This window comes from Cupressus sempervirens, chromosome 2 (genome assembly GCF_028749045.1).
Source record: "Cupressus sempervirens isolate cs-2001-9-10 chromosome 2, ASM2874904v1, whole genome shotgun sequence".
Classification (NCBI taxonomy): Eukaryota; Viridiplantae; Streptophyta; class Pinopsida; order Cupressales; family Cupressaceae; genus Cupressus; species Cupressus sempervirens.
In genome coordinates this window covers 13806540-13829403 of record NC_143119.1, presented here as the reverse complement: position 1 = coordinate 13829403, position 22864 = coordinate 13806540, and positions in this window count along the sequence as shown.

Here is a 22864-nt window from a genome sequence, read left to right as displayed (position 1 = left end):
TTTACACCTTTCTAAGGTAAGCTGGAATTACTTCTACCCATTTCACCAATCAGATTAGCACTTTGAAGCAAAACACTTGGAAAAATTGAATTCACACTTTCATTCTCATAATGCATACATATATCAGAATTACCCTTTACTTCATGTTCATTATGAGAGAACAAGTCAGCATGCTCATAATTATACAAACTGGATTGAGAATCAAAATCCAAGAATGATTCATGCACGCTGATCGAAATCACAAAGACTTCATATTCCACATCATTCGCCAAGTTGCATGTATTAAAGGCTTGCAACTTACCTTGTGCCTCTGGCTTCAAAAAATACAATGGATCTGAATGAACTTCATGTATCATGTCATCACATACCAAATCAGATCTAAAACTTACTGAAAAAATATCATCATAGTCTTCAAACAAAGGTTCATCAGACATATGAAAAGAATCTTCATTTAAATTCTCATCAGCAAGAATTCTACTAGCATCAATATTCTTATCAAAGAAATTGCTAGAGATACTTGTGAATGCATCAAACTCACTAGCATAAGACTCACCAACCTGTAGAGAAGATTTAACTATAGATTCATGTGTACCATTGTTAGTATTCACTTTATTACATGAATCATCAAATCTCATCTCAAGTAACTGCAAATTACTGTCATATACTCCATCTGGATCAGATAAAAAACCAACTGATCTCTCATCATCATTAGTAACATTAATCATAGGAATTTCTTCATTAAATGTTAAATCAAAATCAAAAGATATCAACAACATCTTGTTATCATCTCTATAACATAGATCTGATTTAACATTACTCATGACAGTAGTAAATACATCTCTATTGGTCTTCATTTCTTCAAACAAATCTTCATGCTTATGTTGAAAGTCTTCAAAAGAATAACAATGTTGATATGTAGGAGAACAAACATAGGGGTATACATCATACCTTACATAATCCTTACGAGATGCATGCACCAATAAAGGCGAGGCAGAATCACACATTGATACATACCTTTCAAACTCATGTTGTAACAATGCTAAGACCTCATTAATATTCAATAGATCTCTTTCACAAACTTCTTCATCTTGATTGCAATTATTTCCCAGATAATCTAAAGAACTTATATTAGTGACACCATTAGTCATACAATCTAGACAATTACTAGTACTTTCACAATACATATCCTCTTCCCTATAGCACATCTGGACATTAGATGCATCGCTACATTCAACTTCATTGCAAGAAGATATTTCAAGACTATTGTTATAACTCTTTTCATTCTCAAACATATTGTCATAGGACTCATCACTTTCACTATGACTATCAACATTTTCAATTTCAACAATACAGTAACCATTCTTTTCTAAATAGCCTTCACATTCTCTAAATACTCTCTCAAAGTATTTGATCTTTTCAAATCTTGCTTTCACTATCCAATGTACTGAATCATGCATGAAGACTAATAAAAACACAAAAGCCCATGATAATTCACTGGGCCTTGCTGAAATGGGAAGCTCTAAGATTTCCAACTTGAATTGCATGTAAATCTGAATTGCATCTAAGTCATCTACACTTCCCACATTCCTTTGGATAGAAGAAATGGCTTGACTATGAAGCTTTCCATACAACATAAACAAATTTTCATGTACCTCTTCATAGCTTGACAGAGTATTATCAGATCTACAATCTAAATCCATTTTGAAAATGAAATTTTTACCTCTTTATCCTAGTGCTAAAAACCACTGAATAGAGGCAACCCTTCTTAAACACTTGACCTTCATGAAAAGAAACATGAAAATCAAAATACCTCAAATGCTGATGCTGAACTTCAATCTGCTGATTTGGCACAAGTGCAAGACCAAAATTCTTGACACCATCTTATCTCCCCAGCAGAGTCACCATTTTGTTGGTGACTCGGATGGGCAAAACCCAACTGAGAGTAGGACTAAAATGTTCAATGAACGCTAGAGACTCTTTTCCTTTCAACAAAATGGATTGCCATCTTATCTCCCCAGCAGAGTCGCCATTTTGTTGGTGTTTGAAAATGCTGGAAGATTTTCAATTATCCCACTGAGAAAGTGACATACCTAGGGGCAGCTAACTCCCATTTTCAACATGTCATTTTTTACAATAGGCAAACTATAAGGCATGACCCTTCTTCTTCTTTAGGCTCTGCAAAACCTAGGCAGGTATACCTATAGATTCAATTGATATCGTACCAGTGCAAAACATATCCTTGAATCTATTAAGCAGATGAAAACCCCTTATATCGCCTAGTGGCTTATGAAACAACATAATTCTACAATAGCTAGGTGCAAACCTATATTATTCATAAACTAAGTGAGGGTTTAAACTTTTATGTCCACTTCAACATGAAGGGAAAATGATTGATTTATATTGAGAAAAGATAGCATGTCCAATATGCAGCAAAAACCTAATGATCCTACAAATGACCAGTGCCTTATCCATTAGGGCAATCCTATACTTCAGAATTATGCATCCTTGAACATCAATCAACATATGGCATATGTTGAGATATTCGTGTTTAGTCGGTTCACCTTATGAATTAGACAACAATATCCAATATAATCCCATATTTTCACACATCCTTCTTAATGAATCTGCAACCTTGTCTGAAACCACAAGCAATCATATGACTCCTTGAGTCAAAGGAAAGCAAACTTCAAACATACAATCGGGCAATTGCGAATAGGTTCAAGCTCTTTGTTCTTGAACATATAAAATTACAAACTCAACAAGAAAGGAGACAGAATTATAATGAAATTCAAAACTTTCAGCAAATTATATTTATCTCCTTGAAATAAGTACATTAGGAATGCATAAAAAAGATACAAGATCACACTACTGTATCAGAACTATCTATGAAACCCATATGCTATTCATACAAGATATGCTGGGTGTGTGGCTTTCACATCTTGAGCAGAGCTCCAAGAACTGGAAAATAGAAAACCAACCAACAACCTACAATAGAGAAAGAAAAGAAAGATATAGCAAAGAAAAGAATCTCGGATCTAATCTTCAAGTGACAAGTGTCCATTTGAAATGCAATCCTCTGTAACTGAATAACATCTTCCATCCATCTCTCATTCTGATATGATCTTGTTTCATCATTTTTGTTACTGATTTGCAAATATCCTTTCCCGAATGATAAAAACTTTTGAGTCATCAAAATATCTGATTTGCCTCATGAAATGCTAGTAAAATTTGAGATTTTACTGAGTGAACAATGTCAGAATTCAACCCAAACTGAATTTCAACTATCTTTTAACCACATTCAGGTCATCACCATGTTTAGAAATCAAATCTGAACTTTGATGCCTGAATTCAGTTGCAAGTTAGGTACTTGAGACAAATCTCCATATAGCTTGAACAGACTGCTACCTATGCAAAAACTGACCTTATATTCAAAAAATTTAGATCTTCTTGATTCTGGTGGTATATTGGAGTGCATATCTAGCCTCCTGAAAATGCCCAGAAAGTTGATTTGAAAAAATGCTCCTCTGGTTGAAATGTTCAGGTTTGGACTTTGAAATTTTAAATTTCATTGAAAAATAAAATTCTAAAGTTAAAACTTTAGAATTAATCCTTTTGAAATTTAAAACCTGACGTGCATCTTTATCAAAAATAATAATAAAATATTATTATTTTTAACTCTGCAATATTTTCCTGACCCTTTGAATCTGGGGTCAACCTTCAGTTGACTGACTGCCACGTGGCAGTATTTGATTCGTTGAGCCGTTTGCATCATCTGACACATCAGCACCATTGGGACCCGTGCCATGTGTCACAATCCTTCTTTCCTGCATTTTTTAAATCCCTTGCACCTCCATAATGCGGGATTGCACCGTTCATCCGATCTTCCCACGTGACGTGATCTTGTGCGCCCACCTGAACTTGCATGTCCCCACCACATCACTGCAAACGGGCACCGTCAGATCCAACACTTGTCGCCATCTGAGACTACTTTGCCACATCAACGTCTCTACATCTTCGATTAAAATTTTGGTACTTGTCTCGCTGATGTCACCCGGGTCGGCTTCATGGGTCCCACTTACAAATTGCAGCCTTTCCAAAAGCTCTCACTTGAATTTGCATTGAGTAATGTGTTGTGTAGTATTTAAAAACTACATTTTTCCCTTCCACAGTAAATGTGGGATTAAAGTTTATAACCGTTCTTTTCTTTTTTAACTGCATTTTCCTAATTTCATGGAAATATCCCATGAATAGAATTGGGTTCTCTACTCAAAAATGTAGAAGATCCACTTTAAAAAGCTGTGGCTTTTTCTATTTGTGAGGGAGCTCTATTTTATTGGCGTAGATTTATTGATTAAACGATTGCGCAAGGTGTGTCTACTTTAACACTGCGGCTACTCCATACCAGGCGTCTACCTTTAAACTTCTTTGCCTATGGCTTTTATTTGTTGTTGGTGATGTTATTTAATGTCAATGGCACCTCCTTTTTATTCATGCATAGGCAGTTAAGATGGGACGTCTGAAAATCCTTTGGAAATTTGCTCATGCTAACTGCTAGTTAGTCTGCTCCTATCGTGGTCTCTGTTACAGCATTCATTCATCGTTGGTGATTTTCCTGGTGCATGTGGCTTTGGATCTACTCCCCTTGCTTGACATGGCACTCTGCCTTGTTACAACTGCTGGCTAGAGCCTCCTTTCTGAGCTGGCTGTTCTTCTTCTTTCAATATGTGTGAGCCACATTTTATATGCCCGTGACCTCTAAAATGGCTCCCTCTTCAAAAGGATTGTTTGATCAACCCAGAACAGAAGGATTATCAACTCTAGGCCTAAAGGGAGGAGGAGGCAAGAGATGCCCTGGAAGTCAAATAGGAAAAGGAGGTGAAAATTGCTGGACAGGAAACCCTTCTGACCTATTATTTTGGATATTATGTGATGTCCATCCAAATTCATTAGAAGTGACCTCGTCTGCATGATATGAAGATTTTGATCCCTCACTAGGAAGCTGTGAAAGGTTGCATTGAATAGTGGTCAACAGCTGAAGCATCCTCCTCTTGCCTGCCAACTCTAGAATTCTCACCATGTATAGAAGGAGCTCTCGAGAACCTATCATTGTTTGAGTTCCCTAATTTAGTGTTGCAAGCCCTGTCTGTACTTCGAGACCTGCCTCTAGGAGTAAAGCTCTCCTTCAAATCAGCACAAGAATTCTTGTGCCTTACTTCAACTTCACGGCTTGAATGTGGCTTACATCTGTCTGAACTCCTAGATCTATCCTTTTCTTCTTTCCGCAAAATAGAACTGCTAAAACCATGCTCCGATCTCTTTCTTTTGTTCATCTTCTCATGAGCCAAATGTTGTTTCTTACTATGACTAGATGGAGATAAAGATCGATCTCTCACCCATAATGGTGAAAGACGTCCACTTGAATTGAGGGAACTGTCCACACTTCCTGGAGGCGATTCCCCTCTTTAGCTGTCTAGGGACCTTTTTGTTCTGGCCCTTGTGGATATTATAGCTCATTGTTTGGGGTAGTCAAAATGTTCCTCAATCTTCTTCTTTGAAATTTGGTTGTCTCTACCAAGTGAAACCCTCTCTTCCAATAAATCATCTTTTTTGTCTGATCTGCCTTCTGCGACTTTCATCCTTCGAGCATTTACTATCACATATGTCAACAGTGCACTCTTGAGATAATTTCTCCTAATACTTCCCATCTTTGCTCTTAAATTTACATTTTTGATCCTTGTGTTTGTCTTCTACATTAGCTTCCTTATTCTTGTCAACTTTGCTTTTGTCATTTTTCACCTCTATGCTCCAGTGCTTTATGCCTATCATCCTTTTGTCTTGCATCCTTATGATGGTCTTCCTCTATTTGTCCTTTTAGTAGAATTTTTAATAAAGGCCCTGGATTTCATCTTGTAGAGAAGCCAAAAGCTCCTCCTTTTTTTAATAATCAGAAGTTCAGACTTCTCAAATCTCAACAAATCGCACAACGAAAATGAATCCTCTTTTGTATGATTGCAACACTCTTATTCTTTCAAATCAGTCCATCCTTTTGAAGCAATTAGTTGGACCCCAAAGTGGGTCCAACTTAAAAAAAAATTATTTCCGGACAATTGGATTCTCAGATTGATCCACTGATCACCTCGTACTGATTAGAATCAATTTTGATCACAGATTGATTGTTAAAAAGTCAATTTTTTACTCTCTGCAAACTCTGAATTTGGTACTAGGAGGTCTCTTGATTGGCCTTAAAAACTGACTCGAACCTCTGACCAAGCTCTGAAAATTGGCACAGTCACTCTTTGTTCCACATACTTTCACCCTGTCGAATCTTGTCTCATGATGAATTCGAGGTCAAAAGATATTCATTGTTAAAGTTGACCTCTAAGAATTACCTGCAAGAAAACATGTCAGAAAGCAATAAACTGGGTTTGGATTTGGCTTCGAAAATTGGGCAAATGAACACTTGGGAAGATGAAAATTGGGGCATTGATTCTCTATCATGAGGTGAGTATGCATCTGTGATTTTAGCTCATGATGAATGACAGGGTGCATTTGGTAATCAATCAAAGTGGGCTACTTGGATTTTGCAGATTGAAGCAATGGCAGAAAAGTGATTTTGGCAAACGGAATGGACCTGGAAAAGTGTGCATATGGGTTCATCAAGTTCTAAAAACTGGCACACTTGGAGTATTTTCAGAGTACATCATAGTGGTACAATCCATTCAATCTTACCAATCATGAATCTCAAGTTATGGCATCATGAACAGGGGTCCTAACAAATTTGCAAATGCTGACACTAGTAAAAAGATAGAAATCACGTTTGGAATCGCGTTGGAAAATTGATCAAACGGATTCTTCAAGACTTGAAAATTGAAACATAACAAGTCTTTGACATCTATAATGTGATGCAAAATGAATTTAAACATTTGGGTCAACTGGTCAAAAGTTACAGCATGTCAAACAGTGCTACCTAGAACTAGGAATTAAGTGCAAAAGCATGAAAACAATAACTAACCAACTTTGAGGGATTCAAAACCTAGTCAAACAGACTCAAAATGACTCAAAATCTGAAACATAGGTTTTTGAGTATGGACACTAGATATTCCCAAAGTGGAAAATCACAAAACATTTCTAGGTGCAAGATATTCAAATGTAAACAAAGCCTCCTGTCACTGTTTGACACTTAGGTGAAAATGCAGATTTGACATTTACTTCAAAACAAGACTTCGCCAAATGACTCGGGATGTCAATTTAACTTCATGGAACACATAGACGGGCTAAAATAAGGGTGTTAGAAACATTAAACACCAATTTTGCACTTATGGGGCTTTCATAGGCTTGAGATGATTCAAAATTTTAAATGGATGCTCAAAATCAGAAAGCAATTTTGAGCTCCAACAGAATTAAAGTCCAAGTCTTGTTCTTCTCAATCTACCCTATCTCTTCTTCCATTGCTTTGCACCAATCATCATCTTATAGTGTATCATTTTCTATTTTGGGCTCAACTTTGCTAAGCAGACATGTTTCACTCCTTAGTTTGTTCCTTGTCATTGGTCTGGCCTCCTTGTCACCAATGATTTGATCTACAGGATGGTGCCTTCTCACATACTTTAACAGCCTAAGTTCTATCCTTGTTTCCATTTTTGGTCTTTCAACATCAGTGTCACTATGTACATCTCTATTAGGTAACTCTACATCTCTTTCATGTGTACTAATTTCAAAATCAGAGTATGTATTTCCTTCATTTTACAACTTGACATCTGAATGCAACTTGGCATTCACTAGCTATGACTTGGTAGATACTAAAACTTGTTTTTGATTCCCAATTTGATTGGCAACATCTTCTTCGTCAGGCATTCCTTCATAGAAGTATATAAAGGATTTGTATTCTTCTGGTTTCTTGGTGGATGTATTATCTTGAACTTCTACATGCTCATCAAATTTTACATTTGCACTCTCCACAAAATTTTTAGTGTTAACATTTAAACACTTATAAGCTTTACTTCTAGTGGAGTATCCAAGTAATATTCCTTCATCACTTTTTGCATCAAAATTTCCATTCCTAAACTTTTTAAAAATATATCACTTATAACTAAACACTTTGAAATGCTTAACATTAGGTGAGTGACCATACCATAGTTCAAAGGGTGTTGCATTAGTACCTTTCTTGATTTGAACTCTATTTAGGGTGTAGACTAGTGTACTTATAGCTTCTCTCTAGTACTTGAGTGCAACATTCTTCTCCATCATCAAGGTTCTAGCACAATCAATCACTGATCTATTTCTACCTTTCTGCAATACCATTCTATGTTGGAGTTCTAGGTGCTGATGTTTATCTTTCAATTCCTTTATCATTGTAAAACACCTTAAATTTTCTTGATGTGAAAACACATCCTCTATCAGATCTAAGACCCTTCAGACTCTTCCTTGCTTCCTTCTCAACTTTGGCCAAGTACCATTTAAGCATTTGGAATGCATCAGACTTTTTCTATAAGAACATGACAATCATCATTCTAGAGTAGTCATCCACAAATAGCATTATATATATGTCTCCTCTATAACTTTGCACTTCTATTGGACCACATAATTTAGTATGGACTAGCTCTAGTACTTCTTTGGAAGTATAGGTCTTGCTCTTGAAACTAGACTTTGTCATCTTCCCTAGCTAACACTGTTTGCAAATTGTGTTGTTAGGATTCTTTAGTTTTGGCAATCCCCCAACTTTCTTCATCTTGCTGATGCTAATTAGATTATCAAAATTAACATGGCATAGTCTTTTATGCCATATTCACACATCATCAAATCTTACAACAAGACAAGCAACATCTTCCATATCCAGGTAAAACAAGTTACTCCTAGTCTTGTCACCCTTTCCTATCAAATTTCCATTAGTGTCATAGATTTTGGTAGTTTTGTTTCCAAATTCTACTTTACATCCTACATTACCTAATTTTGACATGCTCAGTAGATTATAGTTAAGACCTTTAACATAATATGAATTATCACATGATATTTTCTCTGTAAGTTTAATGCTACCTTTTCCTTTGATTAGACATGGAGCATCATTTCCAAGTCTAACACTATTACCAAAATATTGAGTAAAGGTAACAAAATTACTTTTGTCTCTAGTCATGTGATGAGAGCATCCATTGTCTATGATCTACTTATCATTCTTGTTTGTACAGGTTACCAGTGATGTTGCCTCATTTGCATTTGATTCATCTTCCATAGCTATATAGACAACTTCATCATCATTCTCATCAAAATCTTCTTCTTCAACAATGTATCACTTTTTCCCTTTGTCCTTGTGGTCTCTACTATCATCTTCCCTTCTATTCTTATACTTTTTGCATTCTTTGTAGTTCTTCTTCTATGGACATCTTGGAACAATGTGACCTACTTCATTGCAATTGAAACATATGATAGGAAGTTTACCTTTGAATTTACCTTTGCCTCTATGAAATCTTCTAGCCAGCAATACTTCCAACTATTTTACATCCTCCTCATTAGTGTTGTTGTCACTAGATGCATATTTGATCTTTATTTTCTTTTTCTTTGGCTTCACCTCTTCAGTATCCTTCAACAATAGCTTGGCCTTGAAAGCAAATTCAAGGTTCTCAAGTTTGTAGTTATCAAAGTTAGATAACTCAAATGGAGTAAACCTACCCACTATTCCTTCAAGAGTGAGCTTGGTCCCTGGTATGTGTCTCAACTCTTGGATGGCTAATAATCTAATAGCATAAATAGGGAGAAAGGTTCTCAAAAAAATTCTATTAATAGTTTCATCATCTAGAGTACCATTAGCACTTTTCATTGCACTTACTATTTCTTTTATCCTAGAGGCATATTGGGCAATGTTCTCACCTTCCTCCATTTTCATTTCATCAAACTTTTCTCTAAGGCTTTCTATTTTTTCTCTTTGGACATTCTCATCTCCTCCATAGATATTTGACAAGGCTTCCCACATCTAGAATGTAGATTTACATCCTTTGATGTCATCAAACTCGGCATAACTGAGGTCAGAGGCTATTTCCTGCATAGCCTAATGATGCTCCTTCTTTTTCTTCATGTCTTCTATAGTAGGGACACCACTAGATCAACATGTTCCACTATGATTTTCTTTTGTGCATGATCACCTATAGATGCAAGGTGCAACTTCATCAAGGTTTGTCATACTACAAAGTTATCACTATTGAGCTTCATAACTTCTCTCTTAGGCATCTTGATTTTTCTTACTTCTAGTACCTTTAAACAAAATTAGTAGATGGCTTTGATACCAATTGTTAGAAATGTTTTAGAATAATTGAGAGGGGGGGGGGAGTGAATCAATTATTCAAGGTCCAAAATATCCTAATTAAATTTTTTCACTAAGTATAGTGAGCCTATTCAAACTACCATGCAGCCAAGATAAACTTCCTTCTAAACAAGTTATAGATAAATCAACATGCAAAAATCAAACACATGAAATCAACACATAACATAGTGATTTACGTGGAAACCCAATTTGGGAAAAACCACCAGTAACATGCTACCTTGTTTCTCAGCCTTTTCAAGTGATGCCCTGTTAGAAGCCTACCCTATTAAAGTCTACAACACATTGTTAGATGTGACCCTATTAAAGGATTTCAACACCCTGTTAGGAGTGTGCCTGGTTAAAGGACTTTAGAACATTCAACTTGGAATGTTACCCTGTTAAAGGATTTCTCAATGGCTATTATGCCAACATAAGTCCATAGGAGTTTTCCTCAACTAATACAATTGTAAGAGAATAAAAATTAAGGGCTTTTGACTTGATACAACTTACAACTTAACTTGCAAATTTTAGATCACAATTTAGCTCACAAATTTTCTTGTCTTTCTATCTCTGTAGCTCTGACAACTTGTCCTCCTTTCAAGATTTGTCTCCTTGAGTCTTCTTTCTCATTGTTCCAATGCAATCTCCTCTCTATGGTCACTTATCAAAGTAGAGTTTTTCTACTCTCTTCTTCGTACTTTGTGTCTTCTTCTTGACACTTCACACTACGGCCAACCTCTCTCTAACTACTCTCACACTTCGATTCTTTTACCTGTAACTTCTTAAATAGAAGTTTAGAATGCATTTCTTGCTCTATTCTTCCCACTCATACTTGGGTTTGAATTGATTTAGAAAGATACAATGTAAGTTTCCCTCCAATATGTTTCTTCTAGAAATATCATGTGGAATCCACTTATATTCACCTAAAAATAGTTAACATAGAATTCTATAACACCATCTTACCATCCTTATCTTCCACCTGGTGCTTGGCATTATTGAAATACTAGTTCTCAAAACATACTATGTTACTCCACACCTTTTGTGGATTTACTTGGAATCCACTAAATTTACTGATGCTCGGCACCAACTACATTTTCACTGTCTAGCATCTAAACTTTGGTCGGCATCAACTAATGAATTTAGTCAAGCTTTGTAGATAGCCTTGTTACAACCTATTCATCTAATGTTTCTAAGTGTGACCAACCTTTGTATTTTCAAGTATGTTAACAATACATCACTTTACCAATGTCTTAACTGATCCTTGTACTTCATTACAACATCATAACTATCCAAAACTATCTATCTAACTATCTAAAACCTCTTGGTAAACTTTTAAAAACCATGAAATGACCAATTCCAAGGGTTGGAGATTGTAAGAGGAAAGTTTTTTCATTAATAACTATGAATTCTATCCCAGTTTTGACAGTTTTTACATGCTCTAGTTTGTATATTCTAAATAATGGATTGAAATTTGAGTTTATTCTTTGGATTATTGTAGTTCATGTTTGTATAGTTCATTTGGTTAGCTTTTGAAAATCTTTTGCAATTAGACTGTGTGTTGTTCTTGTCTTGACATTTTTTGCTAAAATGGCTCCCCCATGAGTTTCTACCATGTATTCATCATAAACTTGAGAGAAATGGGAATGGATTCAAATATACATAGTTTATATAAAAGCTTGGGCCTTGAAAAGATGTGTAGCTACTTTTTAATGTGATTTCCTAGGTAAGTTACAATTACTTGGCTAGGCAATCACAACATTTGCAAAAACATTTTGGAGTTCTAAATGACCCATTCTGAGGGTTGGAGATTGTAAGAGGAAAGTTTTTTCATTGAAAACTATGAATTCTATCCCAGTTTTGACAATTTTTACATGCTCTAGTTTGTATATTCTAAATAATGGATTGAAATTTGAGTTTATTCTTTGGATTATTGTAGTTCATATTTGTATAGTTCATTTTTTTTCAGATTAATAGGTTTTAGTAGTTCATTTGGTTAGCTTTTGAAAAAAATTTGCAATTAGACTGTGTGTTGTTCTTGTCTTGACATTTTTTGCTAAAATGGCTCCCCCATGAGTTTCTACCATGTATTCATCATAAACTTGAGAGAAATGGGAATGGATCCAAATATACATAGTTTATATAAAATCTTGGGCCTTTAAAAGATGCATAGCTACTTTTTAATGTGATTTCCTAGGTAAGTTACAATTACTTGGCTAGGCAATCACAACATTTGCAACAAGGTTTTGGAGTTCTAGATGTGACAGATACTTCAAACCAAGAGTTGAAAAAGGAGGAGGGATGAGTGATGTTACTATATTCTATGGGATAAAGTTTCAAACCAAATTATAGTAAGCCTTTGAATAGACCCTATCTGATGCTATCAATTCAAATGGGAAACCCTTAAAAATAGGCATAAGAGTTGTTTTCAGGTATAAAGAGGCCTTAGGAATGTGAGACCCACAAAATATTTTGGAGTATCCAAAATAATATTTGAATCCATGATTTTTCCACCTTGTTCAAATAAATTTGGAATTATAAAGGAAAACCACCATTAGGAGGGCTTATTCAATTAGGGCTATTTAAGGCAATTGAGATGGTTTTGCAAAAATTGGCAAGAAGACTTATTGGTGTTGAATCTAGAAGGTTTTATGATGTTGAAAACATCATAAGGGAAATCCTTATGGTGGCAAGAATGATCAAGCAAGATAAAATATTGAAGTTGATGAGATAGACTGAAGAGGCATTGATGAGTTCAAGAAGAAAATCCATTGGTGTATCTAGGTAGGAAAGTATTGGAGAATAGAATAGAGATCCCCTAGAGGTTAGGCTACAAAGGAAACCCTAGTAGGATAAGAGAAAACCCTACTCAAGTCCTAGGGGGAGAATAGGACTAAGGAAGCTAACTACCTAGCATTACATCAAAGTGGTCTTGGAGCAAGAAAATTTATGCTTGTCATTAGATGTTTCAGACTAAAGAGTCATTTGGAGAAATAATCATGGTGAAAAATGTAGAGTTGGTCAAAGAAATTAGTGAGAAAAAAGGAGAGAAATATATTCCTTGAATCATCCCTACAAGAAATGAAAAAAAATTTATTAGAATATGTTGAGGCAACTAAGTAGAATGACCAAGAAGGTGAAAGAAATAATAAGGGTAAAGAGAAAATTGATGAAGAAATTATTATCCTTGAACCATACCCTCCAACAGATGAAGTGACATTCCTAAATGCCATCAAGCCATTAGGTGGAAAATCCATAGAAGAGATTCCTTTGTTTAGTGGAAAGGTGGATACTATCAACAGTGATTTTTTTTAGTGGTGAATCTTTTCCAATTGGCTATTTCGTCTCTTTGGGAAATTGCAATTTGGCAATTAAAACCTACATATGGGGTACATATTAAATAATTTGGGTCAAAATCCAAGGCTAACTGCTTATTAGTGTAAACATAATTGGTCCCAAGTCCCAGTCCAATCGCCGATGTAATCTACATTTTGAACACAACTATTTTAATTTTTTTTCCAACGTTGCCCTAATTTTTTCTTATTGAACAATATTATTTCACCCTTAAAATAAAATAATATTTTCTCTTAGGTTGAGCATCGCCTACCATTTTACTGACGTGTTTCTCCGATTATCCTCATTTAGCCAAGTATAGTCTATTTTATGTTTTTGTATTTGGGACACTTGTCCTAGTTTTGGGAAGATTTAGACTTTATGATTTGTTGTTTAAAATTAGGCCCAAAATAGAGATGAAGCTATTGATCTAGATTACATCAACGTTCCAAATTAAATCCTTTCACCATAAAAATGACAACATTAAAAGTGACAATGACCAAATTGGCAATAAAAAATTGCACACTATTAAATTAATCTTAATAGATCAATCTGATTAGGTTTCCACAATCCATTAGACTTTTTAATCTTTTGCTTCTGGATTTGATTGTGTTGGCTTTTTAAAAAAAAATAAAAAATGAACACAATCAAATCCAGAAGAAAAAGATTAAATAATCTTAAAAGATCGACATACCACAAGTACAATGTACAGTGTACACTTGGCATGTGGGCTATGGACCACTTGTGACTCTATAAATTTACCAAAAAATTAAATAATCTCTCTTTGGAAATTGACATATTATCCAACTATATTAATATTTTTAGTTATATGAAATAATTAATTCACCTCTTACATTACAAAAATGTTTATGCCCAACAAAAAAATTACCTACATTTATTTGCGTACTAAAAAAAATAAAATTATTTCTCCATAATTATTATTAAATTTTGATATGGAAAGGAAAATTTTGCCAATAGAAAATAAATTTCTCCCTTACCTTGAATGAAAAAATTGCCCTTGATTAGAATTTTTTCTTGCATATTTAATGTTGAATTTGCTAGCATTTTACATATTTTTCTTGGGAGGAATTTCTTGAAGTTATCCTTGAACATTGAACTTGTAATGTAGTGGATTGAATGGATGGAGAATCACTTTGAGTTTGAAGGTGTGAGTGAAGCAGAAAGAGTTAAGGTGGAAAAATATAGGATAAGGGGATCAACCCTTAGATGGTGGAAGTACCTCCAAGAAGAGTGGGAAAAAGTGTGAAATAAGCCCATTGCAAATTGGAAAGCCATGGTCACAAAGGTGAAAGAAGAATACTTATCAAAGGACTATGAAGTTCAATTACACAAGAAGAGAAAAAGTTTAAAACAAAAAGACATGAATGTGAAAACTTATATTGAAGAATTTTAGAAGTTGTGTTTGAGGTCAAGAGTACAAGAATATGAAACTATTTGAGTGGCTAGGTACCTAGGAGGCTTAAAATGGAACATACAAGAAGAGATCAGCCTATGGATTCCTACAATAATCCATGAATGCTTCCAACTTTCTTTTAAAGTGGAAGAAAAGAAAGAGACAAAGGAAGATTATAACTTTAGAGGTAGAGGTAGGGGTAGAGATAGATGAGGTCAAAGAGTCTATGGTGGAAGAGGATCAGATTCTTTACCACAAGGAGACAACAAGGTCACTAGAAAACAAGAAGGAAGTTTAGGAAGAGGAATTTTCAATAGAGGTAGAGGCTAAAACTCTAGTTGGAGAGGAAGGAGGAAGAACCAAGGGAGAGGGTCCTACTTTTCCACCATGAAGTGCTATCATTGTGATCAGTTAGGAAACCTTGCATATAGGTACCCTGCAAGAGGCTCAACTTCCCAAGGAAGCACAAAAAGAGTTAACTATGTACAAGAAGAGTCTAACAAGAGAGGCAAACAATCTGAAGCACCTTTAGAATTATAGGAAGGGGAAAATTTTATGATAAGAAGGACCTTGATTAAGGAACCCATAAAGGAATAATAAAGTTAGAGAAGGTCACTTTTTAGAATCAGATGAAAAATCATGGGAAAATCTCGTAGAGTCATCATAGACTCAAGCTCAATAGATAACATAATCAGTGATGAGGTAGTCAGTAAGTTGAAGCTAAAAATAAACCCTCACGCCAACCCATATAAGGTCACATGGCTCAACAAAGGACAACATATTCTTGTCAGAGAGAAAGCATGGGTAGAGTTGATCATAGGAAGATACAAGAATAGATTTTTATATAATATTATTCCCATGGATGCATGCCACCTTCTACTTAGGAGGCTATAGAAATTTGATAACCAAGCCATACATGATGGAACTAAAAATGAATACTCATTCAAGAAGGATGGGGTGACTTTCAAGATTCAATCCCTGATAGAAGAAGGTGAGATGAAAACATCAAGTCCAAGTGTACTCATGGTTGGTGAGTAAGAGTTCTTAAAGACCCTAGATGAAGGAGATGGAGTTGGGCTTGCATTGGTTTTAAACATAAAAATGAAGTTGCTAGCAAGAAAAGAAAAGATACCAAGTGAAGTACAAGAATTTATTGAAGAGTACAAAGATATTGTTAGTGATGGACAACCTACTACCCTAGCCCCTAAGAGACTTGTTATCCACCAAATAGACTTTATTACAAGAGCTACCCTTCCCAATAAAGTTATCTATAAGATGACCCCTTAACAAAATGATGAAATTGCTAAGAAAATTCAAGTGCTCCTAGACCAAGGCCTAGCTAGGAAAAGCATTAGCCCATGTGCAATCCCTACTATTTTAGCACCCAAAAAAGGAGGAACTTGGAGACTTTGTTTTGATTCTAGAGACATTAATAGAATAACCATTAGGTATAGGTTCCCAATAACTAGAATTGAAGACCTAATGGACTATGTAGGCGGAGAAAAATATTTCACCAAGATAAATGTAAAAAGTTGCTACTACCAAATCATAATCAATGAAGGGGATTAGTGGAAAACAAACTTAAAAACTACAAAAAATTTGTATGAATGGCTTATAATTCCATTTGGTTTGCATATTAATTTTTAGAAAAAATAAAGAGGAGCATATCAATCATTTGCAAATTGTTTTTAGGAAATTGCATGAAGAAAAGCTGATGATAAACTTGGAGAAATATGACTTCATGAAACTAGAGCTATTTTATCTTGGCTTTGTTTTGTCTCAATGTAACCTCAAAATGGATCAAGATAAGGAAGATACCATTCTAAGTTGTCCTGCTCCCAAGGCCACATCAAATGTAAGAAGCTTCCATGTTTTGGCCAAATATTATAGAAATTTTATCAGACATTTCAGTGGTATATGTGCTCCTATGTTGGATAAAATCAAGGGTGGAATGAAGAAAAAATTCCATTAGACCCCACAAGTTGATCATGGTTTTAGAAGATAGAAAAACTACCATTTGTAGTGCTTCCTAGCTTTGAGAAACATTTCCAAGTGGAGTGTAATGTCAGTAATGTAACTATTGGGGTTGTTATATGCCAAGAAGGAAGGCCAATGGATTTTCATAGTGAGAAGCTCAATGATTCAAATAGGAAGTAATCTCCTTATGACTTAAAGTTGTATGCTCTAGTCCAAGCTCTAAGGAAGTGGAGGCACTATTTCCTTCCAAAATAATTTGTTGTATACTTAGAAAACTAATCCCTTAGTTTCCTTAACTCCCAAGATAAGCTCATAACAAAGGATATGAAATGAGTGGAATACCTACAAGCCTACAAATTTATCATCAAAAATAAGAAGGGGGTGCATAAAAAGGTAGTTGATACATTGATTAGGACACTACTCACAATCTAAGAGATTCAGTTAAAAAGCATAGGCATTGAAAGATCCAAAGACCTATATGTTGATGATGAAAGTTTTTGCTCAAATCTACAAGGTATATAAGGAGTTCAAAAGAAAATTTCATGGTGATTTTTTTAATTATACATTGCATAATGATTATTTTTTAAAGGAAGTCATTTTTTTCCTGCTAGAGGGTCAATGGGGGAAAATTTAATCCAACAAAATCATAATGGGGCACTTAGTGGTCATTTTGGGGTCAATAAGACTCTATAGTTAGTCACTAGGTTCTATTTTTGGCCTAGGATGACTAGAGATATCAAACAGTATGTGGAAATTTGTATAGTGTGTTGGAAGGAAAAGGGAACATCCACCAATGCTAGTCTTTACCAACCACTTTAAATTCCTAGTAGACCATGGGAGTGCATCTCTATGGATTTTCTAGTTGGCCTACGAAATAGAAGGCAATGATATGATAGCATTTATGTGATTGTGGATAGGTTTAGCAAGATGGGCCATTTTGTACCTTTTAAGACCATACATGATGCTTGTCAAATTCCTCACTTTTTCTTTAGAGAGATATTTAGGATCCATTGACACCTATAAGCATTATTTCAGACAAGACACCAAACTCATGACCCACTTTTGGAAGACACTATGGAGAAATCTTGGAGCTAACTTATATTTTGGCTTTGCCTATTACCCACAAATAGATGGCCAAAAAAAGGTGATTAATAGGAGCCTTGGAAACTTTCTTAGGTGTCTTATAAAGGAGTATGCTCAAGCATGGAACCAACTAATTGGATAGGTTGAATATGCATACAATGACATACTGAATAGATCAAATGGTAAGAATCATTTTGAGATAGTTTATGGTTTGCATTCTAGAGGGTTATTTTAATTAAGGGAGTTGAAGGATGGAGAAAAAGGTAGTGGTTATGATGAAAAATTTATCCAATCAATGAAGGAAGTGCATAAAAAGGTGAGGAATACACTAGCTAAAAATGATGAAAAACTAAAACAAAAGGTAGATGCATCAAAAAGGGATGTTTAGTTTCAAATAGGGGATCTTGTGCTGGTGTACCTAAAAAAAGAAAGGTTTCAAAAAGGGGTACCACACAAGATATATATGAGATTATTGGGTCCTTGTAAAATACTTGCAAAGTATGGTAATAATTCCTATGAAGTTGAACTACATAAAGATATAGGGTCGTCACCCATTTACAATGTTGTAAATTTGATTTCTTACAAAGGACATTTTCAAAATTTTGATTCAAATCTTCAAGAGGTTAGACAAGATTTAGCAAATCTATATATCACTCCTACTCCACCTATGATAGCAGATCAAATCCTAGATTCAAGGGTAAAAAAGAAGACTAGGAAGAAGGACTACATGGAACATTTGATCAAATGGATTGGAAAGAATGATGCTGATGCTACTTGGATAAAAGAAGTAGACATCAAGAGGTCCAACATTGACTTCAACTTGATCAATCCAAGGATGAATTAACTTCTTTTTGTTTGGGGGACTATGGTGCTGGAGCACCAAATCAGACCTCCTTGTTTTGATTGCTAGTTTTGATTTTGGCATGTACCGACTCTAGCCAAGTCAAGAGTGTAAGTTTGGACCATTCAAAGTCATGTTTGAGTTGTTTCTTAGGTGAAGTTTCCATTCTACATGGTTTTGATTTGTTTGTTTAGTGTTGCTTGTATTATGGGTTATGGGTCTAGGACCATAAAAGGACCAGAAAAGAATGACTAAGGTATTTTTTTTAACCTTTCTTGTCCTCCATGATGTATTTACACCCCATTAGATGGATTGGAGATCCTACATATCATTTGGAGTAAAAAATGAGAAAGATGTCAAATATTAACAAAGTTGTTAAAAGTGCATAGTGGTTAAAAAAACTATGGATAGATGATCAACAGGATATATCATGCCTAGAAATCATAAATGGACCATGTTAGACCTAATTGGAAGGCTCCAAGTGATAGATGTTCAAAAATTGACAAAAAAATGCAAAAATTGTCAACAACTTTGAAAAGTTGCTTAACAACATTTGAGCTAGAATTGCACATGTCATGGTTTTGAGGTTGATGTTTGTCATAAATATCTAAAACCTCTTGGTAAAATTATGAAAACCATGACATTACCAATTCAAAGCATTGTATATTGTAAGAGGAAATGGTTTTCATTAAAAACTATGAATTATGCCCCAGTTTTGACATTTTTTGCATGTTTTTGTTTGCATATTCTAAAAAATGGATTAAAGTTTGAGTTTTTGATTTATATTATTATATTTCATGTTTGTATAGATCCTTTTGTTTCATATTAATAGGTTTTAGTATTTCATTTGATTAGCTTTTGAAAATCTTTTGCAATCAGACTGTGTGTTGTTTTGCTCTTGGTAGTTTTTGCTAAAATGGCTTCCCCATGAGTTCCTACTGTGTATTCATCATAGCCTTGAGGGAAATGGGAATGGAGCTGGTTTACATAGTGTATATAAAATCTTGGGCCCTGAAAATATGCATATCTATTTTTATTGTGATGCCCTAGGCAAGTCACAGTTACTTGGTTAGGTAATCACAACATTTATAAGAAGGTTTTGGAGGTTTGAATATGATAGATCTACTTCAAACCAAGAGTTGCAAAAGGAGGATAGGTAAGTGATGTTACTATATGCCAGAAGAGAAAGTTTGAAGCCAAGTTTTGGTAAGCCTTTGAGTAGACCCTAGCTCATTTTGTTAGTTCAAATGGGAAACCCTTAAAAGGTAGGCACAAAAGTTTCTTTCAAGTGTACAGAGGCCTTAGGAATTTGTGACCCAATAAATATTTTATATTTTCCAAAAGGGTATTCAAATCCATGATTTTTTTTCCACCTTGTTTAGATTAATCTAGAGTTATAATGGAAAACCACCATTAGGAGGGCTAATTCAATTAGGCCTATTTAGGGAAATTGAGACAATTTTGTAAAAATTGGTAAAAGGATTTATTGGTGTTGAATCCAGAAGCTTGGGTGATGCTCAAAACCTCATAAGGGAACCCCTCACTCCTTATGGTGGTAGGAATGATCAAGAAGGATAAAAAAATTAAGCTAGCAAGATAAACTAAAGAGGTATTGATGAGTGCAAGAAAATCCATTGGTGTATCTAGGCAAGGAAGTAGTGGGGACTAGAATAGAGGTCCCCTAGAGGTTAGGGTACTAAGGAAACCCTAGTAGGCTAAGAGAAAATCCTAGTCATGTCCTAAGAGAGAATAGGACTAAGGAAGCAAACTACCTAGCATTACAACAATATGTCTATGCCAGGATGCCTTTGGATAAACAAATTCCAAAGAAAAGTTTTAGAGAGCCATGGATGTTGCATTTGAGAGAATCTCTAATTATATCATGGTGATCTACTAGGATGACCTTACTATAGAGGATCATTGTAACTATTAGGAGAGTTTTTTTAAGAGACCACTTGAATATGAGATGTCTCCTAACCCAAATAAATGTCAATTGTGAGTTTGGAAAAGGAAATTTATCAGGTATTGTATCCAAAGAGGGAGTAATAATGGACCCATAAAGAGTATATTCTATTGATAGCATAAAGGTCCCTAAAACTATTAAAGATATTCAATAATTTTTTTGGATAGATTAATTTTGTAAGGAGATTTGTATCTAATTTTGCAAAAAATGTTAAACTCAAGTCCAAGATGTTAAAGAAAGGGGAAAAATTGATTTGTAATGATGAAGCTTTACAAGAATTTGCAAACATAAAAAGGATAATAAAGGAGGCCACAGTTCTCAAAGCACCACACTTCAAAAAGAATTTTCAAATTTTCTCTTTTGCATCATATCATATAATTTCTAAAGTTATGCTTTAGAAGAAAGATAGGCACATGAACAACCAATTTACCTTTTCAATAAAAGTTCTTAAAGTTAAAAATTAAATTATAATATCAATGAGAAACAAGCATATGCTTTGGTAAAGGAAATCAAAACTTTTAGACCATACCTAGTAGGTATTGATGTAATAACATATATCCCTAATGTTGAAGTCAAAGATATATTTAGAAAAATAAAGACCACAAGGAGGTGTAGGTGGATTAATCAAATTTAGGAGTTCAATATTAGTATTCAAATAAAAAAATTGGTTATAGGTTTAGGATTATTCAAACTCATGACTGATATAAACTTGGAGGCAATACAAGTCAATCAAATGGAAGAAGAACCATATCAAGCAAGCATAGGAATGTGCCCTTGGTATTCAAATATTGTTTATTACTTAAGATTTATGAAATATCATGAACATTTGAATGACAATCATAAAAGAACCATTAAGCTAAAAGAAATAAAATATGTTCTTATTTAAGCAGATCTTTATTGGAAAAATAGAGATGAGGTATTACATTTTTGCCCGGATATGGATCAAGTACCTATGATCTTAATAGAGATACATGAAGGAGTACATGGAGGAAATTTGTCTACAAAAATAACTACTTATAAGATTTTATGAGCTGGATATTTTTGGCTACATCTTTTTAAGTATTATTGTGCTTATGTTAGAAAATGTGAAGCATGCTAGAAATTTACAGGAAAAATGAAATATAATGGAGCATTTTCTCTTAAAAATTTGCAAGAAAAAGAATTATTCCAAATGTGGGGAACTGATTTCAGAGGTGAGATCAATAATAAAACAAGTAATGGGCATAGTTAGATCATGGTAGTCACATATTACTTTACAAAATGGGTTGAAGCTATACCAAGTAGATGCACAACTAACATAGTAGTTCTTAATGAATAACTTAATGGCCACATTTGGAGTTCCTAAAAAGACCATAGTGTTCAGAAATTATTGAAAGAATGAATGATGATGATATTCCTATAGGGTAGCATTGTAGATACATTACTATAATGATATGTTACATTCATGACTGATTTTTCCATTGATGTCAACATAATAGTTTTCTATGGTATCTGATAGAAGAATAGTGGAAAGATCAAGTTGGTACAGATGGCTAGTTGAGTATTCTAACTATCCAAGGTTATGGGAGATATGTATAAGTATTTGGTATATGAAGTTAATGTCAAAAGAAGAAATGATAAGTTTGGAAGAAGTTATGTAAGTTTTGTTGATGTCTATTCTGAGATAGAGTTTACAGAGGCATGTTCTAGTAAACTTGTTATATCTCTTAGCAAAATTGTTATTATGAGAATCTAGGTTGAGGATGTGTAGAAGACATGCTAGAGATGATGTGGATAAGTTCACTCCACATAATATTTCACGTACAAAAATTTATTTAAATTCCAAGGTGGAAGATTAATTTTATTGCTAAGTGTAAAGTGTTCTTAATGTGGTCCTATAATGATTAATTTAGAAGGTCTAATAGCTGACTTAGGGAATTGTTTTATGGGCATAGTATAAAGGAAAGACATTTTTCTTTATGATAG